This window comes from Microtus pennsylvanicus, chromosome 11 (genome assembly GCF_037038515.1).
Source record: "Microtus pennsylvanicus isolate mMicPen1 chromosome 11, mMicPen1.hap1, whole genome shotgun sequence".
Classification (NCBI taxonomy): Eukaryota; Metazoa; Chordata; class Mammalia; order Rodentia; family Cricetidae; genus Microtus; species Microtus pennsylvanicus.
The window spans coordinates 88,463,456-88,483,665 of record NC_134589.1 but is presented as its reverse complement, the minus strand read 5'-3'; positions in this window follow the sequence as shown (position 1 = coordinate 88,483,665).

Genomic DNA, 20,210 nt, shown 5'->3' with positions numbered 1-20,210 from the left:
GGTTATCCGAGAGGACTCCTGCAATCACCAGAGTCCTAAAGAGTGGAAGAGGCTGCAGAAAAAGGGACCCGAGTAACACGATGTTTGCAAGAACTGATTCCCCCAATGTGCTGGCCTTGAAGACTCAGGAAAATGCCCAGAAGCCAAGCAATATAGATTTTTCTATATCCTGAAAACCTCAAGGAAGCAGGCTGTTCCCTGGAGCCTCAGAGGGGTGCACAACCTCGCCGACACCTCCGTTTCAATCCTGTGAGACTCATGTAGGGTCTCTAACCTGGAGAAACATATTAAAGCATGTCTTACAGTAATCAGTTATAGATGCTGAAGGAAGCTAACAGCTGCCTGGTTAGGGTTCATCTGAATCAAAAATAAATAAATCATAATAAGCAATAGGAAGGCCTTTGATGACCAGGGATTTATTTTACTGATGACCAGGGATTTATCTTGTCGGTATGGCAGAGATGTTGAGTTCTGGTAGGGGGTGTGGCCTCAGTCAAGACATTCGATCTGAGAACCTGACTGACTTTCCTCCAGAAAACCCAGGGTTTCTACCAGAAAGGAAAGTAGATTTGTGTAGTGAACACACCCAGAAACATAGCTGAACACGTTCGTCTTTCCACATTGCCACGATTTATTGAACCATGGTGAGTTCACAGGGTTCAGGAGTTTCAGTGACAGCCATCTGCTCTATGGCCCACCTCCCTTAGTTACCTGGCCGAGGCAACTGCGGCTTCTTTCATTCCCAGCCTAGTGACTACTATCGACTCTCATATCACAATAAATATTCCTGTGTATCTCTGTGCATATGGGGATTGGAGAAGGAGTATGAATGAGTGAAGGGGGCTGCAGCAGAGCTCCAGAGGCTTTGGAAGGGCCTGCAAGGATAAGAACGAGCCAGACCAGAGCAGCTCCTGGAGCCACCGCAGTCAGACTGGAGGGTGATGCTGCAGAGTTCAGCTATGGGGTGAAAGGTTAAATAGGCCAGAGGCAGGAAAGACGTCAGGAGCAGGAGACAGTGGGTCCAGAGGCGCAAACATGAGTAGGCAGGCAATCAAACAGGCTGCATCAATGGGCCGCAGGGGTGCTGAGCCATGTCACACCTTCAGGAATAGTGGAGGAGACCTTGGTCCTTGACACGCACACACCCAGTATCAGTATCTACCACGATAGGCTGATGTGCGGCCTTGCCATCACAGCATTAAATGTCTATCACTGTGTGGGGTCTGGGTGTATCTGGCTACCGGCTCTTGGACCTACCTTCCTGATACAATTTTAATGTACCCTTGTGCGTCACAGTTTCGACTCACCCCCAATAAACTTAAAAGCTGGCTCCATTTCTAGTCCCAGGAATAAATCATTTATCAGTCTGTCCTGGATGATGATGGAGCCATTTCTAGGTCCACCCAGGAGCTGCAGTCACCCTCTGCCCTCGAAATAGAGCCAAAGGCTGCTCAGAAAGTTGAGTGTCCCAGCGCAGGGCACCACCTGGAAAACCACTGTTATACACAATCCGGAGTAACCTGAAGTAGGGCAGAGCCTGGTGCAGCAACTCATGGGAGAAACAGAGGCAACTCTGGGCCATCCCAGCCGCCAGTCTTCTGTCCCCGGCCTCAGCAAGTCTAAGGCAGACTCATGGTCAAAGCACACTGTAGCTCCAAGCGGCCCACAATGCTCTGCCAATCCGATGCGCAGAAACACGGACGATGATACCATGGCTGCCAGAAGTCATGAGGGTGCGTATGGAGAGCCTCTTCACCAAATGCACAGCCTGCAGCAGGGCAAACTCTGGCCCTGCAGTCGGCTGACAGTTTAAAAAGAAACTGCATGAGGAGTCCATCAGAAAGAACTTGAAGTTGTATTCCAGGGGCTGGAGAGATGGCCGAGCAATGAAGAGCAATCGCTGCTCTTACAGAGGACCTGGGTTAGATATATATATATATATATATATATGTATATATATATATATATATATGTATGTATGTATGCACAGACATGATGTATGTACATGCATGCAGGCAAAACACTCACATATAAAATAGAAATGAATAAATATAAGAAGGAGGAGAAGCAAAATTCCAGTGTCAGAATTTGATTCTTTTTACAATAAGATTCTGGGGACAGAAGACCATGTAAATTTTTGGTGAGGGATTACAAAAATGCAAACAACATTCAAGCACACGGTCTATGCTTCCATTGCAATTATAACCTAAATCTAGTTACACAGAAGGAAGATTTGTTTGCAGCTAAATGGACGGGAAGTGTTAGTTTTGACTTGAACTTCCCTGACCCTCATGACACCTACCAAGCAGGAACCCACAAGCTGCCTTCTCGCACCTTCTCTTCTAAAAAATACCTGTTTGTGTCCTTCGTCCCTTTTCCTTTTTTCCACTCGTAAGAGTGTGGTTTCTTCCATGTTCTTAAAGTTTTTGTTGTTCTATGCTTTAGAAGCATAATTACAATGAATAAGTTAGTTCCACTTATTGACCGTACCGTTGAACAGTTGGGGGATGTTTGTATTGCTGTTTATGAGTTCTGTGTTTTAAATTTGATAAGACACTCCTGTCTTAAGTGGCTATACTTGAGGGTTTAAGGTATCAACGACCTTCAGACAAAGGCCTTCTAGAATTCAAAATCCTCCACGCCACACGACAGTCACAGGCCTGTGCCCAAACTACAGAACTCATAGAAACAGCAGAACCCAGGCTGGCTAACACACACCACCACCATCCTCCGAGACTCCAAAAGGTCATAGCTGTTGCTGTTCCATCCAAGAGGGAAACAGCCTCACAATGTACACAAACGCCAGCTGAGTTTAGGGGGTGTCCCTTGCCCTCTAGAAGCCCAACGTTTTCAGGCAGACAATCACCATGTTCAGCTCTGAGAGCCATCTGTCCTCTCCATACCTGCTCAGTTCGATTGCTGCCAGTTGGATCTGAATTATTCCCACACACACATGGGCCCACATGCTGCAGACTTGGTCCCAGCTTGGAGCCAATGAGAAGTGGTATAGACTTTAAGAGGCAAGGCCTAGTAGGAAGTCTTTAGATCATTGGGTGATTGAAGGTGACCGCTAGCCCTTTCTCTTTTTTTATTTTGTTCCTTGGTCATAAAGCAAGCGGTTTTCCTCTACACACACTGTGGCCATAATATCCTATCTTACCACAGGCCCGGAAAGAACAGACCAATTGCCCAGGAAATGGAACCTCAAAACAGTGAGCCAAAGTAAGCTTTTTTTCTCTTTGTAAGTTGATCACCTCGGGTATTTTGTTACTGTAGTGGAAATCTGACTAACGCACCTGCCATATTGTGACTCAAAAGGAGTAACAGATAGTACTTCAATAAACAAGTGTGGCTGCGTTTCAATAAAACTTTATGGAAATGGGAGGCTGACAGGACTTCAAGCCAAGGGCTTTGCTTCTGATTCTTTAGTCAAATGGTAAGCAGGTAAGCAAGTCTGTGCACTGACTGTAGCGTCTTCTAATTGGCAAGCTCAGGGTATGGCCACAGTAAGCACTTTCAAGTGGCCACACTACTCACTGGTCCCTATTACCTCGTGCTGTGCCATGCCCCCTTTCAAGTGGCCACAGTACTCACTGGTCCCTATTACCTCATGCTTGCCATGCCCCCTTTCACCCTTACCGTGATGACTCCAGGGGACAACTGTGTGACCTGATTGCTTCTCTGTGGCATCTCTGAGATGGTTTGTGTATAAATTTCTTTAACCAATACAACACAATAAACCCGCTTCACTGTAGCCTGGGTCTACTTTGGGCTACAGACATACGCTCATTCGCCCGCTAAATTTAGCACCTCTCTTTCGGCTTTGGTTTTCTAGGCACGCAGGTCTGAGGAGCCCTGTGCGACTCCTCTCTCAGGAGTGATCAGCAGTGGTCCTCACTGACAAGCTGTGTGGTAACCTAACCCCTGCATTCTGCTGACGAGCCACACTCCAGCGGTCTATGAGCTCAGTGGAATCCCTCAATAGAACTATACCCTGTTATTGAGTCCTGAACCATCTATTATCATGAATACTAAGCCAATTCAAATGGCCCATCCCCTCTGCCTTAACATCAGACAAAGCCTTGAGCAATCACCCTTCTTTTCAAAGAATGTGTTTTCTTTGGCTTTGAATCCGCTGAACCCCAGGACCTCCTGCACTATGCCTCCATGCCCCTGATGAGGCTGCTGGCCAGCACCCGGGACCATTTATAAAAGGACCTGTTGTGTGGCGCTTCTCTTGTGAAAACACGAACAATCATCTGCTCACCTCAGACAGGCAACTAACAACAGCCAAAGTAGAGACACCATCTCATTTGTGAACCAGTGAGTTCTACCGGGGTCACTTATGGGAATGTGGGTGAGGGGTTAATCTCAGGAACAGAAGCGATTCAAAGATGGCTGTAACACCAAAAGCACACCCGGGCATGGGTGATAGCTCACCGCAACCCTGCAGCCCATGGCACAACCCACAGGGCATTCAGCATGTTGAAGAGTGTCTTTCCCAGGCATCTCAGTTGGTCTAAGTCCTCTTCTGGACAGCTAGTCTGGCCAGAGAATGTGTCAGAAGGCCTCATGAGTTATATAAGCTTGGGGAGGGGAGGGGCTAATGAATCTGGTCAGTTTCAGGGACTTCCTGAAGCTTCTGAGTTATTTACTTCCTGAGCTTAGAGGGTGTCCCTGCAGGATGGGATGTTTCACTTCCTTCTGGAACACCCTGTGTCTCAATCAGTTTCCCTCCACAATGAAGGTTTATTGCAGAGAAAATGGTTTACACTACAAGATACGGAACCATGAATACCTCCCTTTCCCTAAATAAAGAGCTCAGCAGCAGAGGGACCAGACCATTTCAAAGGCCTGCGGGTGATGCCTAACTCTGGAGAAACTCCCTTTCACCGCCTAGAGCCCCTCTACCTAAGGCTTCCCTGAATGATACTTTGAGGTCTGAGCAAGGAGATGTACTGTGGACTTTCTCTCGCTCAACAAATGCTATTCAGTATCTGCTGATACAACTGGGAATGGGAAGGGTAGATCCTGACCGTTTGGCAGGGGTTGAAGAAGCTGGGACAGGCATTGTAAGACTGTAAGATGCATGAAGGGGAAGAACAGGATGCTGTATGTACCAGTGTGCTGTGATTGCTGCCACAAACCCACCTACATCAGGAATCAGCATCGCTTAAAACAACAGGAATGTGTTATTCTTACGGCTCTGAAGGCCAGAATTCGAAAACCAAGGTAGCAGGACAACTCCCCCACACACACCGAAAGGTCTAAGAGAAACTCTTCTCTTCCTGCTTCTGATATCTCTGAGCATCCCTTGGCTGGTGGCCACATTGCTCCAATCTCTGCTTCCATCTTCATGTGACCTCTCCTCACCTCTCCATGTTGTTTTTCTCCTACAATGGCATGTGTCATTGCACTCAAGAATCCAGATAATCCAGAGCTCATCTTAAGATCCTTAATTAAAACTACAGACTCTTTCTGTGACTTAGCTGGAGTCCCATCCCTTTACCCTATAAGAGATCATAATACAGTAACATGTTTTACATGGGGTGGTAAGAGTTAAGCTCAATCTGAAGGCTGAGGAGACACACATCATGCAAAGTGGGAGGAACCAGTTTTGGGGAGAAAGAGCGTTGATGACCAAGGACACAGCCTGTGCACCATCTGAGCTGAGTTAATAGCTCTCCACTAATGGGAAAAAGTCAGACAGCCAGAACAGAATGAACAAAATAGCCTGAGGTATGTGGGGGATTATAGAGGCTGCTCTTAAAGGCCTTGGAAGCCACAAGAAAGAGAGGAATTTTACCTCAAGTGCAAGGATTAAAGTAGCTGGATTGAGCTAGGTGTGGCATACACCTGCCACTCCAGGGCTCCAGAGACTGAGGCAGAAGGATCCTGAGTCCAGGGTCATGAGTCAAGGTACTGCGCAACATAGCAAGACTCTGTCACAAACACAAGAAAACACTCCAAATTTGCAATTCACCTGGAAGATTTGTCAAAAGGCACATTACTCTCGCTATGATTTTAGCTATAGAAAATGCTTAGACTTTTGTCATTTACCAAGTTAATACTTCGTTAAAAAAATACAATTCAAGCCAGGTCACTAGTAATTCAGTATTTTTTTTCTACCCATATTGTGGGTTAAAATACAGTCCCCTCAAAAGTTCACATATTGATGCCCTAACTTCAATACTTTTTTTGGAGAAACAGTTGCTGCCGATGTGATTATTTAGGGTAACATGAGATCATATCAAATAGAGTAGGTCCCTAATCCAATCAGTCTGTGGAAGGAAATGTGGTTTTAAGAATGCCATGTCATCTTTCGATCACTGTGACAAGATACCTGTGACAATCAGCTTATAAAACAGAAAGGTTTAGCAAATTTCAGTCCATGACTGACAAGTAGGGAAGGAAGCCTGTTCAGCTCAAAGCTGCTGCAAAGAAAGAGTAGAAGGTTCCACAAACCCCTGCAAGGGCATGCATGCAGTGACTGCCATCTTCCCACGAGTTCCCACCTAGTAAAGCTTCCATCACCTCCTAATAGTGTCGAGCGAAGGACCAGGCCTTTAGCACATGGGCATTTGATTTGAGGGGGACATTCCTGTTCCAAACCCAGACCACAGCATCTGTGTACAGTGAGGATGCTGCCCAGGCAGGAAGGTGGTCATCTAGAAGTCAAGGAAAGAGGCCAGTCCCTAGAAGCTAACTACTCTGCATCTGAGCTCTCTGCTCCAGAGCCAGAAAGCCTCAGACTGCTGTAGCCCAAGCAGTTGGGCTATGTTGCAGTCCTGGAATGCTGGCAGGGTCTAACTCTCCATCCACGGCAACAATCGATCAGCCTCCTTCCCCATTGCTCTCCTTCTCCACCTCCCCTCCTACCCACAGGTGTCCCCCCTCTTCACAGCATCCCCTCATGCCTAGCCTTGGCTAACTCCCCCCAAAAAGTCTCCCCAACTCTTAAAATAGGGTTCTCCGCTTGCCCACAGCTGCTTCTTGGGTGTGTTCTCCAAAGCTCTTCTCTGCCCCCAGAGCACTTTCCCCATCCCCTCTGCAGTGTGACCACCTCTGCCCACACAGTCCCCTCAGCAGAGGCACACAGACCCAGGTCAGAGCCTGCACCCTTCTCTGTGACTCGCTTTCACCCACATCTATCTGTCAGAAGGATGGGAGAGAGACAGGAAAAGAAACACAATTTTATGTCTTACTTCTTTTCACTCAGAGAATTTTATTGTTTTAATGATAAATCTCAGAGGTCAGAAATACCTCTTGCCCATTTTCTCATCCTCTAAGGTATGGATGGGACCACTTTGAACACAGATGCTGATGATGGAAGCCTGCCCCAGACTCTGTATCCTTACCTTAGGATACACCATCTTCCTGCACCATCTACAAAGTTCCGGAGCCTTAAGTAAGCTCTGGTGGGATGGGATGTAGCGCAGCCATAGAGTGTGGCCTAGCATCCGTAAGACCCTGGGTTCAATCCTAAGAACTGAAGTGGGGGAGGGGGAGTCAGATGCAAAGCTTTGATAACATCCGGTTAGAGACATTGTTTTCCGATCTACTCATCAGTTCTAAAAATGAACTCCCTCCTTTGAATGTGGAATCGGCAGGCTAAGGCAGCTGGGAACTCAGGTGAATGGTGGCGTGGGAGTGGTCAGAGGGGCCCGAGAAGGCGTGGAGCAGCCACTGCACCGTGGATCCCGTTCCGCATCGTGACCAGCGTGGGCAGCAAAGCCCCTTCCACCAGACACATTTTCCATCAGTGAGATGCAATCCTAAAACACGTGGAGGGAAGCACATGCTGTCTCGAGGTGAAACCAGGAAGGACCACGAGGTTGGCAGTTCACCACAGACTGCAATTTCTCGGGAAATGGGCACTGAGTCACCCTCACAGGAGGAGGCCCAACCTCCACATCAAGCACATAGCCGAGGACCTAGCCATCTGTGGAGATGAATGGTTAGATGGAGGGGTGAATGCAGGGGTGGGTGAGTGGACAGGTGGATGCATAAATGAGCAGACAACTAAACTCTATTCCCTTCCTCAGTTCTAGTCTTCCAAGAGTTGGCAAAGACCATAAGGTCATATTTGTTGCCTTACGCCAATCCCCAACTTCCTAATCTAAAAGGGGGTGGTGGAAATGATGTCTTAGAATCCCAGAATTCCTAAGAGGCTCAGGAGTGGTCAGGAGCACATTAAAGAATCCTCCAGGCTCTCCTTAGCAAACCCTTACCTATAAGCTTTCCATGGTCACTTTAGTTCATTCCCATGGGATGTTTTGCAAGCATCTTTGAGCACCTACTGTGCACAAGATACCACTGTGTGCAGTTTTAGCTAACATCACCCCTAAACAAATTCTGACAAGACTTCGTGGACCCCTCACATTTCCGGGTGACATTTCACATACTTTAAATTGCACAAAGGACACTATTCACACTATACCGTAAACACTGACATTTGATAAATAAAATTCACATCACCCTTCTCGATTTCCCAAATAGAATCTAATAGCATAGCAACTTCATATCCACCATCAGCTATTTTTTAATATATACATAAAAAAAATTCTTCATGACTCAGGAAAAAAAGTGATATCTTTTTTCTTTTCCTCACTAAAACCAAATTAATTCATTCTGATATAATTTTATGTTAGGAAACTTCTTATGATCACAACTCTTTATACAATTCTTAAGATTTATTTTGATCACTCTAACGTATGTGTACATAGTCAGGTGGTGGTGACACACGCCTTTAATCCCAGTGTAGGCTACATATCTAGTTCCAGGACAACAAGGGCTACACAGAGAAATCCTGTCTGGAAAAAAAAATCAGAAACAAAATGATATGTGCATGACGGGGTGGCTTGTATATGTGAACGCAGGCAACCACTTGATACAGGAGATGTGGTAAGACTGATTCGTTGGAGCGAGAGCTATGGGGGAGTGTGAGCCGTCTAGCTGGGTTCTGGAACCCAGACTTGCATCCTCTGCTACTCACCGTACATATTCTTTGTTTTCTTTTTCTTTTCTTTTGTTTGTTGTTGTTTATTTGTTTGTTTGTTGTGTTGTTTTGCTTTTCTAAACAGAGTTTCTCTGTGTAATTTTGGAGCCTGTCCTGGAACTTGCTCTATAGACCAGGCTGACCTCCAACTCACAGAGATCTGCCCGCCTCTGCCTGCCAAGTGAGATTAAAGGTGTGCGCCACCACCGCCCAGCTATCATACACATTCTTAACAACCACTGGGCTGCCTCTCCATCCCAGTACACAATTCTTAGTATCATAATTCTATGTTTAAAAATATTTATAAAAGTTAAAGTTCTGATTTGCTTTTTAATTCCTGAACTATTGGGTTCTGAGTACTGAAGTATTTCCTCAGAATTGAGACATCGCCACAACTTTTTATCTGTCATTTGATCACGGCAACAACACACATCACAAACCTCAGACAATTGTGTTTAAGACAAGGTCTTGGTAGGAAGCCTTGAATAGTCTCAAATTTGTGATTCTCCTGCCTCAGACTCCCAAGTGCTGGGATTGCAGGCTTGCACCACAATGCCCATCTTACACGACTGATTGAGAATACACATCTTAGCCGGAACAAGGACAGACATGGAGGTTTCAAGAAAACCAGGGCTCTAAATGCCATTGTTTGGCATGTCAAAGAAGGATGGTGGGGACTTCTTTGGCTGAGAAACATCTGGAAAGGATGTCAGGAGAAAGACAAGCAGCCTCATAGAAGGTGCATCCCAGGCAGACATATGTTAGCAGAGACGTAAGAGCAAAGCTGGGGTGTCATTCAGCAGCAGGCATTTGCCTGACAAGCAGGGGTCCTGGTCCTGCTGTCTGTGTAGCGATCTTGGCTACAAGCTCTTCACTGAGGTTCAGAACAGAGAAGGTTCTAAAGAATAATTCAGTCCACAAAGATGTGTGTGTCCTTCATCTTCAGCACCTGTGGACAAATGCCTTTGGGTGTTGGTGGAGCTGAGGCAGCTAAGCAGCAAACAGGGAGAGTGGTACCTCACCCCAAGGGCTCAATAGAAGCCACAAGGCCTTAGAAGTAGAAGAGGAAAAGGCTCTCCACAAAAAGCATCCCCTTCAGAGACCCCAAAAAAGAATTCAGCCTCCAGCACCTCGATTTTAGCCTAAGCAAACTCATGTTGGACCTCTAAGCTACACAGCCGTGAGATAATCATAGTAGTTGTAAAACACTACGTGCTCATCACTGCTGCAGCAAAAGAAACTCAGACGCTAGAGAAATACTCCCTGGGTGAGAGCTCAGGCCACTCAGCCAAGTTTGCCCACTCCTGCTGGGACCTGAAGATGGCTGGTCAAGTCATGGCCAAGAGGACCCCAGACCCACCTAGTGCAGCCAAGACAAACTGCCAGCCTGAGATAGTCGGTGTGGGGTTGCTGGGTTACCCACTAGTGCTGGTCCCACGTCCACCTTGTTAGCTCTGCAGCCCCAGCAGCTGTGCATAAAACAGAGGCCTCCCCTGTAATCTACCAGGTTCTCACAACAGAAAGATACACCATTATGATCCACTGCAACCCCAGCTTGGTTCATTTTTTGTTGGTGGTGGTGATTATGTTCTTTGGTTTGGAGGAGATAAAGTCCCACTATGTAGCCTAGGCTAACCTTGAACTTGTAACAGACAATCCTACTGCCTCAGCCTATCCTGTGCCGGGGTTAGAGGCTTGTGCCACCATATCCCCATCTTACAGCTAAGGAAACTGAGGCTCTGAGAGTCGGAAGGAGCTGTAACTGGCAGTGGCTGCTCTATCTGCTGTCCTGGGAACTCTCGAAATTTCTAGATTTCTAACATCCTGTCATTTGCGGCAATATAGCTGGAACCCGAGGACATTATGCTAAGTGAAGAAAGTCAGGCCCAGAAAGGCTGACACCGCATGATCTCACTGATGTGTGGAGGCTCAAACAAAGCTGATGTCATAGTAGAAGAATAGAATTGTGGTTAGCAGAGCCTGGGAAGAGGGGCAGAGAGGGTGGTTAAGGCGTACGGGGTGCAGGCAGAGAGGAGGAATCACTTCTACTGTCCAGTCTCACGGCAGAGTAACCAGACTTGACAACAAGTAATTGGATCTTTCAGAATAGCTACTAGATGGCCAGGGTGCTCAGCACCTTTGTGTTGATATGGATAACGTTTAAAGTGTTGTATACGCAGCTACCATGATCCGAGGGGCAGTGCACAGCATATGTGTATACCGCACTGTGTCCATAAATATGTACAGTTGAATGTCCATTAAATTTTTTCTAAAACTTTAAAAGCAGAGGCTAGGAATATAGAGAGGTGCCAGAATGCTTGGTTAGCACATACAGGGTTCAGCCCCAGCTCTGTAAAAAATGAGACAGAAAAAAGAAAGGTGAGATATAAAAGCCTGGATTCCCGAGGCCCATAGCAGACCCCTGAATGAAGCCTCCAGATGTCGGCGCTGGAGAACTGCTCAGTGATTAAGAGAACTTAAATGCTCTTCCAGAGAACTCAGTTCAATTCCCAGCACCCACATGGAGGCTCAAAACCATCTGGAAGTCCATCTCCAGGGGACCTGGCGCCCTCTTCTGACCTCCACAGGCCCCAGGTGTGTACATGGTGCACAGACAGACATGCAAGCAAAAATTCATATGCTAAATTTTTTATCTCCAGGTATCAAATGCCAGTATCTGTTGTTTGTCTGAGCTCCTGAGCGAACTCTGGCACCCGAAGAGGCCCGGAGACAGCACAGGACACTGCTCTGAGCCACTTCTCCATCCACAGCAGGACCAGATGAGCCCCACTGCTCACTGGAGGAGGGAAGATTCGCTGCCAATCAAAGGCCAGGCTAGAGAGAGAGGCTTCAGCCTTGGTGAGCATTAGAATCTCCCCAAGGAGCTTTCAAAAGAAGCTGAAAAGCCTTCCTGTCTGGGACCACTGAGGCAGCAAGATATTGTGTCACTGAGGCACTGGTGACAGTTGCCACTGTCCTCCCTAGGATTCTAGTGTGACTCTGTACTTCATACAGACAGTTCTGCCTATGTTGAACATGCGCACTAGTGTAGACATATTATCAGACAGACACCGTTACAATCTCCGTTTTGCAATGAAGGAAACTGAGGCATGGAGAAAGAGCAGGTCACGTGGACACCCTCGCTGTCTTCCGTGTTGTGGCAACAGAGTCCTTGAGACTAGGAATTTATGAGGAAAATTAATTCCCCGTGTTCCCAGAGGCTACAAAGTGCAGTATTCAGAGTGTGGGGATGTGGCAAGCGCTCTGTGCTGCCTCCTGGCAGGGTGAGACAGAGGACATGCACTCTCTCCTTTTCTCATAAAACCACCGATGCCGGCATAGAGGTGACACCCGCTGACTTCATCTTAGCCTAAATCCATCCCAACAGTCCCTAGCTTGGGTAGCACTTGGGGGGCGGACGGGTTACAGGTGCAGCCTTTGAACACTTGGGATTACCAGGTCGTTTGGGGGGCTGAGTCTCCTCCACCTCTCTCTCACTTCCTGCCCACAAGGCGAGCTCCCTCACATGCTCCCCACAGTGATGAGCTGACCGCCAACTCCCACAGGCTCCCATAGCGCCAGTCAACCACAGAAACTTTGAAACCTGTGGATGAAATGGAACTTCTCTCTAGAAACAAACAAACCAAACTCCTCTCTGCAAGTTGACAACCTCAGGCACTCTGCGACAGGACAAGAAAACTGAATGACACAAAACACTGCTCAGAGTTCTGCAGCAACAGAGCTACAAGCAGGAGGAGTGAGACCTACACCCAGGGAGTTAACTGTACGTTCAGGCCTTGCCCACCTCCTTCAGGAAGTCTGGTGTCCTCCCCACCCCGGGGCCAAGCTTCCAGGGCTTCACATTCTCTTGACTGCACAAGTGTCCAGAAAGGCCAGTGGCAGCACTGTCCACCCATTCCCTGGCCTTTGCACAGGGCCTAGAGCCGCCTCTGCTTGCAAGAGGAAACCCAGCCTGGGGAGCAGCTTTTCCATAACATTCTGGCAGCCTTCCTCACCGCACACAGAAGCCCGGGTATCTCATACACACGCTAGAGCGGACCCTGTTGGAGGGGGAGGGGGACACAGGTGAGGCGGCCCGAGGACGTGAGAACAAGAGAACTGGCCCTGTTCTTTGCTGTCTGCTGCATTGGGTGAGCTAGCCAGGGCAGTGCTGACGGGCTCATCTGGGTGGTGACGATGAGGGAGAGCTGTCAGGCTGACCAACCCAGCTACCACTCAGAGTTAGCCCACCCCAACATCCACCTCGTCTATGAAATGTTGGAGCATGTGCAGGGGCTGGACCTGCAGATCCAAAGCTGCAGGATCCCCATGACACAAGACAACAACAAGATATCCAAGAGGAGTCCTAGTAAGTGCCTACTACTGATAGGGTAACAGATTACCAGGGGCCTCGAACCAGGCCAGCGACTCATTGCAACGAACACTTACAAGTAAAAATGTATGGGTGAGAGGGTGCCCTGTGTGACTCACTGGGCCACACTACAGATTCCATGCCTGAAAGTTTTGTTTTGTTTTGTTTTGTTTTGGGGGATGTTTGTTGGGGGTGGTTTTGGGGGTTTTGGTTTTTTGGGTTTTGTTTTAAATTGTATTTTATTGAGGGGGCAGGGAGGTTGCAGGGCAGAGGGAGGATATGAAGGGATGGGGAGATGAATGGTGGGATCGGGATGCATGATGAGAAATCCACAAACAACCAATAAAAAAGTTTTTAAAAAATGATTTCAGGGGCTGTGGAGATGGCTCAGTTAGTAACTTGTGCTTGCCTCAAAAGCACTAGAGCCCATGTTGGGTCACCAGCACCTGCATGAAAAGCCAGATGTGTTCCTTCAGTCCTAACGCTGGAAAAGTAGAGGCAGAGGGCCCTGGAGCATGCAGGCGGGCCAGTTTGACTCCACGAGTTTCATGTCCAGAGACCCTCTCTAAAGAAGTAAGGCAGAGGGCGATTAAGAAGGACACCTGGCATACCTCTTGCCTCCACCTATACTCACACACGCACGAATCATTTTTAAACATCCTGGATAAACAGGTTCGGGAAATTGAGTGGACTTGGGGAACCATATAGAAAAAGAACGCACAGGCCAGCACCCATCCTTAATATACGCATGGATTCATTCTTAAAACTAGGAACACACACACCCAGGGCTGCCAGGTTGGTTTTCCTCCTCCCCAAGGACCCTCGGGACATTTGCATCACATTTGAAATAAGCCCAGGAGATCAGGGCAATTTTTAAAAGGCACTGGGCTATAAGAAATTAGGATGTTTGCAGTTCCAACCAAAGGCATTTCTGTGCCTGAGCTTATGTTTATGGAGGTTGCTAAGGAACCATGTGCTGCAAGTTCGGAAGACACCCAATTCCAGCTTACAAGGTAGAAGGCTCCAGAAGGTGAGCAGCATCGCTTCCAAACAGATAGAGCCAGCAGCTGGGAGAGAGTTCTATGGGTAGTGCCTAGTGGTGCACACACAGGGAAGATTTGTTCCTGGGCACAAAACAGGGACAAATGAGTGCCAAAGGAAGAAAACCCAAGGGAGCCAAGAGTCTCCAGAGAACGGCCGAGGCCAGCAGGCAATCCATAGGCACCAATATTGGCAGGATGCTAAGTCCCAAGTTCCACTCCATGGTGAGTTAATTCAAATTTTACAGTCAACGCAATTAAGCCTCCATGAGTTAGGTAACTTGAGGCTGAAGAGATGACCCAGTGGTTAAGAGCCCTGGCTGCTCTTCCGTGGGACCCACTTTCTATTTCCAGGACCCACATGACAGCTTGTAACCATTTGCAACTTTCTTCAGACCTCCCTGGGCTCAGGCACTCACGTAGTTTGCAGCCATACCAAAAGGCAAAACACCTCCCATACACAGAAAATCATTTTAAGAAGAAGCAATTTGCTGCAGACCCCCCACCCCGCCTGTTTGTCTGAGTTGGCTCATGAACCCAGACAGTTCATCTCCAATGACTTCACGAACAAACTGGCACTGCCCGAGAGAGCCATGCAAGAGCTTCGGGCCAGTGGTGAAATTCGAGGACCAGCAGTTTTCGTTGTCAAAGCAAAAGGAAGACAGAAGAGACTTCTCTTCTCAAAGCCAAAAGCCAGGCAGAGATGGGGGAGGTGACAGGTCCCTCCGCGAGGCGGCAGCGGGAGGGGGAGCCAGGGTGAATCACCAGTTAGGATGCTAATGTTTATATGTGCCCGCTTGAAGGAAGAGCACGCGGTACGTGTGTGTCCACATGTGTGTGCATGTGAGTGGGTGCATGATTGCACGCTTGTGAATATTCACATGCAGGTATTGTGTGTGCATGTGTCAGGGCAGGAGTGAGCATGAGTGTGCGAGCATGGTAGGCAGCCCCACCCATAAGCCTGACTACCCCAACCATGCCCAAACACTCTTGTGTTTTCCCATCAGCAAACCAACTTCGTTGCCAACAGAATTCCTCATCGGAAATAAACAGCCTCCAGGGAGCAAATGTCCCCTCCTCTGTCTCCCTGTGCACCCACAGGGCCCCACAGACAGAAGGGCTCAGTCCAACTTGTTGACCAACTGACAGCAAGTCGGGCTGTGGCTCCTGCAATCGCCAGAGGCGCAGTTAGTGGCTGCTCTCTGCTGGGCAGACAACTCGCCTTTCACACATCCCTTGGAGACTCAGAAGGAGAAGAGAGTTTGTTTATTCCCACTCTGTACAAATGCTCAGGGTGTGCATGGCCACTCGGCCTGCCAGAAGCAAAGGAGCCCAGCATGGCCTGCCGTGCTGGCACCAAGAGGAGCCATAGCTCCAGTTCTCCTCCTGCCTGTTTAACCCAGATACATGTTCCTTTCTTCACGCAACTGACACATAGGACTGGGATGCACTTGCCTAGCGTGCACGAAGCAAGACCTGGATTGTTTTTTGTTTGTTTGTTTGCTTGGGTTTTTCGAGACAAGGTTTCTCTGTGTAGGCTGTCCTGGAACTAACTCTCTCTCTTTCTCTCTCTCTAGACCAGGCTGGCCTTGAACTCGGAGACTCACCTGCCTCTGCCTCCCGAGTGCTGGGATTAAAGGCTTGCGCCATCACCACGCCCATCAAAGCCCTAGATTCTATTCCCTGAGAAAGGGAGGGGGGAGTGATAATAACATATTTCACATGTTTATGAAGGATCCTATGATGTCTTGACTCCTGTGAAGTGTGGCATCCAGTTGGGGCCATTACCGCTCTGTCTCCCCAAATACATTGTGTCTTTATATTTGAAATATTCAGAATCTTCTCTCCTAGCTCTGCTGAAGTATTCAGTAAGTTATTGATAACTCTAGCTGCCCTACCACATCGTGCGACACTACAATATATTCCTCCGAACTGTAATTTTGTCCCCATTAACCAGCCTCTCTCTGTCTTCCTTCTCCTCGGCCCTTTCCAGACTCTGCAAACCACAGTTCCACCCTTTGCTTCTGAAACCGACCTTTCAGCTCCTACCTATGAGCAGGAAGATGTCTTTGTGTCCGCTGCAACAGAGTCTAAAGGTGCCAAGACGTGGACTCTACCTAGCTGTCTATCAACACAGGGATGGGTGGAGAAAGCACAGAGATGCTGGAATATTGCCCAGCCATAAAAAATTGATGGAATCGTCCTGTCATTTCTGGCAGTTCAGATGAGCCAGAAGGATGCCATGTTAAATGAAATAAGCCAGGCACAGGAAGACATCCCACACATTCTTGGGCTGGCCTGGTGCTGAGGCTGCAATGAGGACCCCCAGATTTCAAGTCTGTCCTTCCATTGGTTACATTTATAACCTTCTGGGAGGATTTCTCTTTTAGAGAGTTACTAAAGACCAAAGTACCCCAAAGCGAACAACATCTAAACTTCTTAGCAAGCAAGAGTCATCCTTGTCCACCCTACCAACAACCACAGAGACATTGCAAGCACTGAAAGAAACCAGAGCAAAAATCTCATGCTTCCTCGGGCGGCTCTGGGAGTTACCGCGTTACCATGAGAGTCGAATCGCCTTGGAAGTCAGTTCAAAGAAATGGTCCTTTCCAAAGCAGCCTTCCCACAGGCAGCTCGGCTGCATAGACACTGCACACTCTCCACGAAGATCCTCATCATGTGTGAAAGCCAGAAAGCCCCAAGGTCATTTCCAAGGCAATGGGACAGGGCACAAGAAGCAGCAAGCCATGGGAGCATTTGTGCTATCTACAAAGCATCCAAAGATGTCCCTTCCCTGCCAGTGGAGGCCAGAAACAGCCAGGGTTGGTTACTGGAGTCCCACTCCAATGTCAATGAGGACTGACATCATTTCTTGACAGACTTATCACTGGTGTCTCTGGACCAAGAACTAGGCTGCTTGTTTTCCAAAGGTAAACAGAGACCACAGCTACCACAGTGAATACCGATTCCCTCTGACCGCCTCCCACCACGCTTCTGAGGAAAATTGTGTCCTCGACCTCTTAGGCCTCACCTATCCTACAGAAACCCGTGTGCCTCTGCTTTTCCATATCAGAGATGAAGAGCAGAATCCCAGGGGAGTCAGTCCAAGGGACAGAGGAAGGACTACCCAGGCCTCCTGCAAGCAGCCCCACCTCGAGTGGCAACATCTCTCACACAGGGACCGCGCTAAGCAAGTGTTTGAAACATGGAACACTTTCCGGTGCCTGGTGCTCCCGGAACTGTATATAGTAAAAGCATCCATCTTGGTGGAATGGCACAGCAGGCTGGAATGGAGGGTCTTCCACCAGTAAGACGGGCACGACTTCCTGACCTCCATCCCTCGTCATGCATACCCATAGCCCCAAGCACACCCTGAGGCCAAGTGCCAAAGGACCAGGAGCTAGTGAGGCCAGGCTTTGGCTTAGAGGGATCCTGTGTGGGATGGAGCTAGCCCAAGCCAGACTGGAATTCCATAAGGACACTCGGGGGGAGAGTCCAGAGCTGTGATTTGGACAAGACCAGACTCAAACAGCCCAGGCACCCACTCCTCAGAGTTTTGTTCACAGATACATCCCTATTCTAAGTTTTCTGATACAGACAGGCTAGGGGGATAAGGGAATGAGAAGGGCGAGTGTTGTGACGAGATGAACTGACTTCCATCAAACCACACACCTCGAAGGTGTTTAAAGTAGAGAATTTTGGGGCTGGAGAGATGGCTCAGTGGTTAAGAGCACTGGCTGCTCTTCCAGAGGTCCTGAGTTCAATTCCCAGCAACCACATGGTGGCTCACAACCATCTGTAATGAGATCTGGCGCCCTCTTCTGGCATATGGGCATACATGGAGGCAGACTGTTGTGTACATAATAAATAAATCTTTAAAAAATAATAATAAAGAAAGTATCTCTCTTATAAAAAAATAGAGAATTTTATGTTTTTGTACGCCGATGCAAGAAAGAAAAAATAATAAAGCATTTCTTACCAATTGATGCTCTCATTTGCCAAAAGGAGGAAGGGTTTAACGGGTTTAACTGGGAGAACCCTCCCTTGGTTCCAAACACCATGGAGAACCAAAAAGAGCGACATTTATAGCACTAAGTGCCTGCACTAACTCCTGAGATCAGCAGGGTACACGGTGCTGTTATAACAGCCATTTTGCAGCCAGCAGCAAGGAGTCTGGCTTCAGAGCCACACACTCTGCCTGGCAGTGAGCTTCTCCGCCTAGCTGCGGAACATCTAAACACAGCAGCAGAGGTCCTCTGCTGAGCAGCTCACCCCACTGTTGGATAGCTTCTCTCTGCAGAGAGAGAAATCCAGACAACTGACTGGATTCCTCTTCTATCTCCATCCAGATGTTTGACATCACATAAACAGGATAATGCGCCCATGAGTAGGAGCCACTCAGGAATTAAAACTCTGTCACAGTAGACAAGCTGTCTCGGCCCATGGTTGTCATTTCGTGAGTTACGTCCTGCCCAGCGTTGCTTACTTAACTTACCAGATAACTCGACTTTCCAGGGCTTTCCAGAGACTACCGCTGGTCAGCTGTGTGCCTTGGGGTGATGGCGAGCCACTCTCGCCAGCTCTATCTAGCATTAGCTCAAATCCCATGGATGTTTTTTTATCACAAATAACAAAAACTGTGCATATTTTAACTTCGACTCTAGGATTAAAGTAAATACATAATTTTGGCAAATTACGCGGAATTATGGGCTAGCGGCATCTGGTTCGGATATTCTCAAGTAAGTTATTGGCACAGACACTGCCACATTTTTAATTTTAACCAAAATGTTCTCAGAAACATGTGTTTTCTGTCCTGTTTGCATGTAATCGGTTGGAGACGGGGTCGGAGTTTAAACAGGGGGCTCAGCAGTTAGCTACGATACCTGGGGAGTGCCCACTGTCTGCAGGAGCTATGCCTCGCTAGGGCCAGCAGCCTTGACCTTCTTTGCTGCCCAATGTGCGAGGCCTGCAGGTCTTGTATGCCAGCCTTCATGCCTTCTCTCTCGATGCCAGAATGCTACCCTTGCCAATGGGTGCCCTTCCTTCTGCTGCAAACTCTTCCTTTGCTCTTCTGTAGGCTCAGCGTGTCTCCTTACCAGGTCCCCTCCTAATTCCACATGAAGGGCACCCAATTACTTTTCTAAATACTTGTTTTAAAAATATCACAGTGGCTTCCTGCTGCTTTGAATTCTGACTGGTTATGCAGGATTTTAGACTCATAAATCTTTCGAACAGCTTGTATTTTATCGACAAAGCGTGCTCTTTTTTATTTTTATTTTTTTGTAGACCCTAAGTATGACAGCTCACTGAGGACATTTTGTCAATCATTTGACCTTTTCATTTAAAAAACAAAAAAAGACAAAGTAAAAGGAATTTCCTTGCCATTTCCAGGTCCTTTGCAAAGTCATCCCTGTGTCCATTCTCCACCTGTGTCCAGTAACTGCCAGCCGGATGCTAGGGTGGTATCCGTAACTAAAGGGAGAAAGCACGAAGATTGTCAATCCCAGAACACCCAGGAGAGGTTAGGTGCCATGCCTTTAGAAGAAAATTCCAGGACAGTCTTGGCTTTCCTTACAAATGAGACGCTCCCCGGAGCAAGGCAGAAACTTCTGAAGTGAATTTTCACTGCGGTCAACAGTCTAACTTCACTGGGACGCTGGGGGTTGGCTGCACGGTTCTCGGGTCTTCACTGTGGTCCTCGGGTCTTCACTGTGGTCCTCGGGTCTTCACTGTGGTCCTTGGGTCTTCACTGTGGTCCTCGGGTCTTCACTGTGATCAACAGGCCGCACTAGGAGGGACA